Source organism: Sceloporus undulatus, chromosome 4, assembly GCF_019175285.1.
Source record: "Sceloporus undulatus isolate JIND9_A2432 ecotype Alabama chromosome 4, SceUnd_v1.1, whole genome shotgun sequence".
Lineage (NCBI taxonomy): Eukaryota > Metazoa > Chordata > Lepidosauria > Squamata > Phrynosomatidae > Sceloporus > Sceloporus undulatus.
The window spans coordinates 61,106,412-61,115,385 of NC_056525.1; positions in this window are offsets into that span (position 1 = coordinate 61,106,412).

Genomic DNA, 8,974 nt, shown 5'->3' on the forward strand with positions numbered 1-8,974 from the left:
ATCAAGAAAGCAACTGTAATCCTGCCACAGGGACTGCAAAAGAAATAGCAGCAAGAGGAATGCTCTCAACTTATTTGAAAATTACTGCATATTTTAAGAGTCCAGCATCATTCCAGGATATTTACTTCAACTTCAAAGTACATCTACCTTTGCAGACTCAGGGTACCCATACTCACCACTACCTGAGCAAATAGTGCAAAGTCAACACTGGTCCCCTCAGCTTGCCTACATCAAACGAAAATCCCACAACACTAACATATCAGCAAAAAGATGTCTGCATGTACAGAATTCTCCAATGCAAGCAGCTGCTCCATATCACTATGGCACGCTGCCTTACACACATCGCGTCCAAATAGGGGAAATCTTGAATTCTGGGTTAGACAGATAAATATTTAAGCCAGTCCTATAAGCACAATTTTTATTCCTCGGCACCATTAATTTTAAACTTCATTCCTTCTCCATATTTCCCACGCTGTCTAAGACCAGTTATTCCTCCCTTTGGTTAATGGGGACTCAGAAAACAAACATAAACCATGCTGACTCTTCTGCAAGGTCAGACGATCTTGGGAAACTAAGGTTGAGAAATTAAACAATCCTATGACCAATTCAATCTAGATCTATGGGGTTAGCTAAGCCTTGGCTGCTGAATTTTTTTATGTGCTTGAGAGCATGAATTTTGCATTATCAGTCGGGAACCGGCTCACAAATACATAATGCCAAACACTGACTAGGGGTTAGCGTACTGTATTTGCTTGATTCCCAGTTGGGTGGTTTCTAATGTCTTAGTCCTATTTCTTTTAATGGCCTATTGCATGGTGCTGGATTCAAGGTCCGTCACACTGCCAGTGATAGATCACAGCACTGTTTGCATTTTACAGTACCAAAAAAAAAAAAAAAAAAAACCCTGGCACAGACAACAGTCTCACTTTAATCTGTCTTAGATTTTCTTTACTGAGGAAAAACAAAGCTGTCCAGCGGTAAAAAGCTTCTAATATGATTCCATGTGGAGTTATTCAAGGCAAAGAAAATGCAGGGGTTAGAGACTGCAAGAGGTTGTATTTCATATTCAAAATCAATCCTCATTTTACAACACATGAGTAAGCCACAACACGCTTAACAGCTCTGAACAAACCCACAAAAAATAACAGATAAAACCATTTACAGTATTGCAAAAAAAATGCATGCCATTGCTTTAGCACCTGCCTTTTTGTCCCCCACACCCCCCCCAAACCAAAGATATATCTCTCCAAGCCCCATACACAACTTCAGGGAAACAAACGAAGGCCATTTTGTTGCAGTTGCACTTTCAGAAGAGTTCCACTCCAATCATCGTGTTTTTGAAACATCTCATTCTGCTTTTTATTTAAATTGCATAGCTTCTCACTTCCTTATACACTTTAAATAAAAATAATTTGCCTAAAGTAAACAAAACACATTACTTTTTATTTTAAATATTAATATGAAGTCTACAACTAGTGATTTGTTAATTACACAAAATAAAGAAAGCGATTTTTCCACTACCACTTTTCCATTGACTGTACTCATTTCAGGGTTGAAATTAACCCTTTAAATATATCAGAGAAAGAGAAATCAAGGCTGAAATCTTAAAAAACAGCAAAAAAAAAACACGCGGATGGGAGGCCCCTTTACTTTTCCTTGAAAAATGACTCCATATACCAACAATATTAACAAGAAATTCCATATATAAATTTTAAAGATTCAAATTGTAAGTGGTAATGATGATAATGAAATGACTTAATGGTATAAATGATTATAAAATGATGTGTACGATAGACACTAAATTCTCAATAAATAATAGCATTACAATAAAATAAGCAGCAAACATAGATCCCAATTAAAAACAAATTAAGTTAAACGCCATTAATTAAAATGCATGGGGAAATAAGCAGAAAGAAAGAAAGAAGAAAAAAGGAAAATACAGCAATTCTTTCAGGGACCATGCACACCTATTTTTTACTCTTTTTAAAAACATTCATTCCCTATCTTTGGAATTCACAAACAAGTCCTACCTTTTATTGTCAATAATTCTTAAGGAGAGGATTTTTCAGGCAATCTCAATACATGTGTAGCATGGCTGGTGTTTGTAGAGCAATGAAAGCCACCCCATATACAATCATAGAATCATAGACTGGAAGAGACCGCACGGGCCATCAGCTAACCCCCTGCCATGCGGAATCTCAATCAAAAGCATCCCAAAACAGATGGCATCCGCCTCTGTGTAACTACTTCCAAGACGGGAGACTCAACTGCCCTCTGATGGAGTTTGTTCCACTGTCAACACAGCCTTTACTGTCAGAAGTTCCTCCTAAGGTGAGGTGGAATCTTTCTCCTGTAAGATTGCATCCACTTCTCCGGGTCCTGTTCTCTGGAGCAGCAGAAAACTAAGCTTTGCCCCCTCCTCCATATGACATCTTCAGTAGTTAAACAGGGCTATCATATCACCCCTAACCTTCTCTTCTCCAGGCTTAAACATCCCCAGCTACCTAGGCTCCTCATAGGGCATGTGTTTCCAGACCTTCACCATTTTGGTCACCCTCTTTGGACCCGTTCAAGTTTCTCAATGTACTTTTTGAACTTTGGTCCCCAAACTGGTCACGTACTCCAGGTGGGGCCTGACCAAAGCAAGAATAGGGTGGCCTGGCACTCTTACTCCCTTGTTTAGACACTATACTTTTACTGAGCAGCCTCTAAAATTACATTGGCTTTTTAGCTCCGCATCACACTGTTGAGTTATTGTTCAACTTGTGGTTCTACTGGATCCTAGATCCCTCTTTCACACGTAGTTTCATTAGCCAGTTGTCCCCCCTTCTATAGTGTGCATTTCATTTTTTTTTCCTCTATTGCCAGTACCTTGCATTTCTCCATGTTGAATTTCATTTTGTTAGCTTTGGCCCAGCTTTCTAATCTCTTAAGGTCATTTGAAGTTTGATCCGGACCTCTGGCGTATTAGCTAACTCCTCCTAATTTGGTGGCATCTGCAAATTGATAAGTATATCCACAATTCTGTCATCCCAAGTCATTGATAAAGATGTTGAACAGCACTGGGCCCAGCAGGGAACATAGCCAAGGATTTGGCAAGGGGAGGGTCCCAGATTAGTGCTCCTTATGATGGGGGCTGGGTGCGGCGGTGCAGCTGCACACGCCATCATTTTTATTAATAAAGGGGGGTCCGGACTCAAAGACCCCCTTGCTATGTCCCTGGCCCAGGACAGAGCCCTGTGGGGGACCCCACTGGTCACCTTCTCTCCAGGATGAAAAAAAAGAGCCATTGTTGAAGCAACCGTTGGCTTCGGCCGGTCAACCAATACAAATCCAGTGTAAACAGTTACGTTGTCTAGCCCAACATTTTACAAGTTGTTTGCCAGAAATCTCATTGGGGACTTGTCAAAGCCTTACTGAACTCAAGATATTTACTATCACGCATTCCCTTCATCTACCAAACTGGTAATTTATTCAAGAAAGAAATTCGATCTTGTCGCATGACTTCTTCCCTGAAACCGTCGTTTGCCTTTTTGTATTATAGGCATTACCTGTCCAAGATGTTCACAGACTCTCTGTTTAAGATCTGCTCTAGAATCTTTCCTAGTATAGATGTCAGACTACTGGGACGATTAATTGTTGGGATCCTCTTTTTTCCCTTTTGACGATGGGGGGGGACAATGTTTGCCCTCTCCATGTCTACTGGGACTTTTCCTGTTTCTCCAGGAGTTTTTTTATTCTATTATTATTTTTATTGCCAATGGCCTCCAATAATAAATGTGCAGTCAGTTTTTAATACCCTCGGGATGTAGTTGTCTGGTCCTTTAGATTTATATTTGTTTAGATTAACCAGATATTCCAATTACTATCTTTTACTTATTCTTGTGATTGAATTTCCCCTACTATTCTGTCCTCTGCTCCCTTATCTTCAGGTTGAGCACACCTTTTCCTTTTTTGCAAAGATGAGGGCAAAAAAGGTGTTTGGGTTAATTCTGCCTTTTCTCTGTTCCCCTGTTAGCATTTGCCACTTCTCCACTGCAGTGGCCCTCCTACTCTTTCCTTCTTCTTCCTTTTGCGTTGGACATATCTAAAAAAGCCCTTTTATGTTCTTAACCTCTCTAGCACGCTGCGTTCATTCGTGCTTTAGTTTAATCTTACCGCTACATGTGCTCACTATTGTTTGAATTCCTCTCTTGTGATTTCCCCTGTTTTTCCATTTCTTTATACATGTTCCTTTTTTTATTCTTTTTATTAGTTAAAACACTAAAATGATGATACATATATAAAAGGAAACAATATATATACAGTATGAAAACTTAAACCTCCTGCCCCAAACCCTTACTTTCACAGTTTCGTAGTAAACTCTATAAATTGTATACATACTTCTTATTATGCTTTAACCTATATTACTAGGAAAATTATGCATTTTTTATGTCCACCCATCGGTTATATTAATTCTGGTTTCCAGTATAGATACATATGTAGCTATCAATCTCTTAATAAACTATCATACATTCCTCAAAAACTCTCTAACAGTGTCATTTACGACTTCAGTAATAAAGTCACAAAAAGAACTACACCCCTTCAATTATCACAGTTGTGCGATTAATCTGTTGAGGTTTACACACTTTTCTTAACCCCCTTCCCCTCCTTAATGCTTATACTTCTAATGTGTTTCCCCTTCTAATTCCGGGGGTTTCATTCTTTCATAAGACTTGTTAGTTTATCCATTTCGTTACATCTCATAAGATTTTAAATTTTCCATTCCATTATCAACGGTTCTCTTGCGATTTTCCAATGTCTTGAGTGTAGAGGGTCCTCGCAGCTGTTATTAGTAAGGAATAGCAAATTTGGCTGTTCACCCTTCCAATCCATTATTGTCCTATTATATTTAGAAGATACATCTTTGGGTCTGGGCGGCTGCCTAAATTAAATATCTTTTTCATTCCTCATGGATTCATTTCCAAAACTGTTTTGCCTTTTTTCCACAGGTCCACCAACTATGCTATAAGTAACCCCATTCTTAGAACACTTTCCAGCATACACCCTTCATACCCTTTATAACATTTCGCGAGATCTTATTATGGGGTCAGATAACCATCTGACAAATGGATTTATAACAATTTTCCTAATTTCTATACTCATGAATATTTGATCGTCTTCTCCATGTCTTTTCCCACTGTTTCAAATTATATTTTGGTTAGAGCTTTTGCCACCTAACCATATAGTCTTGCTCTCCTCTTCATCCAATTCAAAATATCAAAACAAATTATAAAATTTTGATTATACTTTTATTTTTTTGGAGTCATTTTTAACACTCTTTCAATTATGGGCTAGAAGGAGCACTACAAAAACTTTTTGATCCATTTGAATCTTTCACACAGTTGTCTATATTATTGAGAACCAATTTAGTACAAAACCTCCATCAGCAATTTCTCCTTGTTATTTAAGTTTGTTTACTTGGTGTCACTTAATTATATCACTATATCTGATTCCATTTGTTTTCTCTATTATTACTTCCCTCTTTAAAAAAGCTTTCCTGGGGCTTACCCCCGGTGGATTTTTGTGGAACCATCTTTGTTTATATTCAGCCAATTCACAATAAAGTTTTACGAACAAAATGATTGTTAACGTCCCTGTCCACTTTTGACTTTATCATAAATACGTACGCGCTGTAATCCAAATTTAGAGCCCATGACTTCCCACACCAAATTTCTATAATCACCCACTTTTAAACCCAATCGGTTACCCAATCAATACGCTTGCGTTAGACAGTACCCACTTTAAATTAGGGAGGCTCAACCCACCCTTTTCCGTCTTATCTTGCCTCGTCTTTACTTAATTCTAGGTTTTTATTCGCCAAATAAATTTTGAGATATCTTATTCCATCTTAAAAATCCTGTCTTTCGTAATTCTAGGTATATTTTGAACTAGAAACACAATTTGGGTTACTGGCATCTTTATCTCGGCTATTCTACCAGCCACAAAATTTGTAAAGGTTGCCAACCTCTCAGGGTCCATGTTAATTCCTTCCATATTTTTTGTCGACTTATTTTGATATAAATCTGTGTTTTTCACTGACATAATTATTCCTCAACACTTACCTGTTTCTTCCTTTGAAAGCCTGTTTCTTCCACTTCTTTCAATATCTTCATCAGATTATCATAGCTAACATCATTGTTTTTGTTTGATAATCCTGTAACCGATAATTTTACCATTAATCCTTAGGATCTTCATTAGGTGATCCGTAACATCAAGATATAGCTATAGTAAGCACTACGTCGTCAGCGTAAGGCCCGCAATTATTATTTTGATTTTCACCCTCACTCCTTCAATTAAAGTGTCGTTCCTCTCCTATTCCAATAACCTCTAATGTCACTATAAACAATTAGTGGGGCAACGGGGCAACCTTGTCTAACTCCTTTAGTAATCTTGAAACATTTTTGTCTTTTCTCCATTGATTTGAAACCCACGCTTCTGCTTGTCATACATTTTCGTAATCCAGTTTAAGAAATTTTTCACCAACTCCATCCTTTTCAACTACCGCCAAACATGAACTCCCATCTAACATTATCAAAGGCCTTCTCCGCATCCAAAAATATCATTGGCCCTATTTTTGTTAACATTTTTTTCATGAATCTCACTTAATATTTCATACATTTCTAATATTGTCTAATTTTCCAGTTAGGGAGAAAAACCGTTTTGCTGGAGTATCCAATTAGCCAAATTATTTTTATCTCTCTGCCAAAATGATGACCAATAATTTACAGTCGAAATTTTACAAGCGAGATTGGTCTATAATTTTTTTGGGTCTAATATTCTTGTCTTCTTTAGGTATTAGAAATTATGTTAGCCCAGTTCCATGTTTACGGTTGTGTTTTTGGTTCCAAAAATCTCATTTCATTGTTTCTCAAACAAAGGATGATCTAACTTCTTTTAATATTGTTCTAATCTTCTTGCGTAAGCCGTCCCAAAACCCTGGAGATTTTCCTTCTTTGAGCTATGGATTGCATCCACCCTTCCTGCAACTTATAGGAGCATTTCAATATTTGTCTCTGCTCAGGAGTCAACTTTTTAATTTCTTGGGGCATACAGGTATTTTTCTATCACAGACTTCTTTTCGGTTGTTCTTTATTACAATTCCGAGAACTATCTTAGAAAATACTAAATCCTTTTAACACTCAGCTCATTGAAAGTTCCTTAGTCATCCATCCTGGTTTCTGATAACATCTCCCATTTTTCTTCCTCACTGCGAAACTGTTTAAAATTGTGCCTTCCGTATTCTCCCCCTTGAGAAAAATCCATCCATCTTGAACTCCATTCTCCTTTAGTATTCCCTGACACGGGGGGCTCACCCCAGTATTTCTCCAAAGGCGGCGTTATACAACCGCCATGAAGTACGGAGGTAGTCCGTAATAGGCGTTAGGAAGGGTGGTGGCTTCCGCACCCATAACCATTAGTACGGACTGAGTGCGTACAAAAATGGTGGCCCCTTCCAATGGGGGCCGCCATGACGACATCACCGGACCGTGCCACCTCTATACGGGGTCCGGCGTGGGACGGACGTCGTCAGTCCGTCAGGGCGCTTAGTGCTGGCATTTCCGCGGACAGGAAGGGAGCTCCGTTTCGGAGCTCCTTCCTGGTTTGCAGCACTGCTTGGCTTCGTGGGCAACGCCTCAGATGACTCCGCGCAAGTGAATGACACGGGAGAAAGGGGCCAAGCGGCCCCTTGCTCCCCCCTCCCCGCTGACGCGGGGTGTCCTGGGGCTTGAAGGCCCCAAGCGAACCCTTTTCAGCGGATGCGGGGAAGCGGCGTTTTGACGATTAACCGCCGCCTGAAAAAAGTGCGGATTGTGGCTCAGTGGACTGCCGTTATGGAAGCTGAGGACCCGAACACGGGGAAGGGCGGGTACAGACAGCCACAAATAGCGGTCTGTAACCCAACACGTTTACTAAAATCAGCCTTTCCTAAAGTATAGACTCTGCTGTGTTGACTATGGCTGGACTTCCTACTTTCTCATGTATTAACAAACTCCAGGAGTGGCATGGTACTCCCACCGAAGAGATACCCCACTTGGCACCCCCATAATACAAGTCATCCTGTGGTTCATGATAAGATCCCAAAATTAGATGACCCCCTTGTTGCCTATTCCACCTTTTGGCCAATGAATTGTCTCAAGGCAAGTGAGGAATTGCTTAGACTTGAGGATTGTGCTGAGTTTGACTTTCAGCAAAATAGCAGGATAGTGACGTCACACATTATACTACTGTCTTCTCTTTTCTGAATTTGTAGTCATCTGTTCTGAAAGGCCACCATCCACTTTCTTCCGTCTGATTGGGGGTCTGTAAGTAGCCTCCCACAGTCACATCCTTGTTGTTTCCCTCCTCTTACGTTTTTTCAGATGCTCTTCCTTGGCTTCCAGGGATTGAGTCCGGATCTATTCACGGTTTAAATATCCCTAAACATATAAGGGCTATTCTCCTCCTTCTGTTTGGATGTTTCTTTGAATAGGTATGCCCCTCTATTTCTAACTTCCAATCATGGAGACTCATCCAAGGTTTTCATTAGTGCTGGTTCTATATATTTGACTTTTGTTGTGCAGGAGTTCAAGTTCTCTTGCTTATTCCCCATGCTCTGTGCATATAGGTAGCGATCTTAGGACCATGGGTCCCTTTACTTGTGCATGTGCAGTATTTTTGCTTCACTTTTGGGTCCTTGATGTTTGTCTTGTTCAATTCTATGACAGTTTGACTATTTTCTCCATTCCCTTTGATTCAATGGATACGGTCTACCTCCCCCACATAACTCATTGAAACCTCGGATCAAATTTTTGATACTACTGGCAAAACAATTTTTTGCAAACTGGTTTGTGAGATTGAACCCATCCTTGCCAGAAGTCCCTCCCTCATGGGAACCTCAGTCCATGATCAAAAATCCAAACCGTTCTTGAGGCACTATGTCCGGAGACAGTTT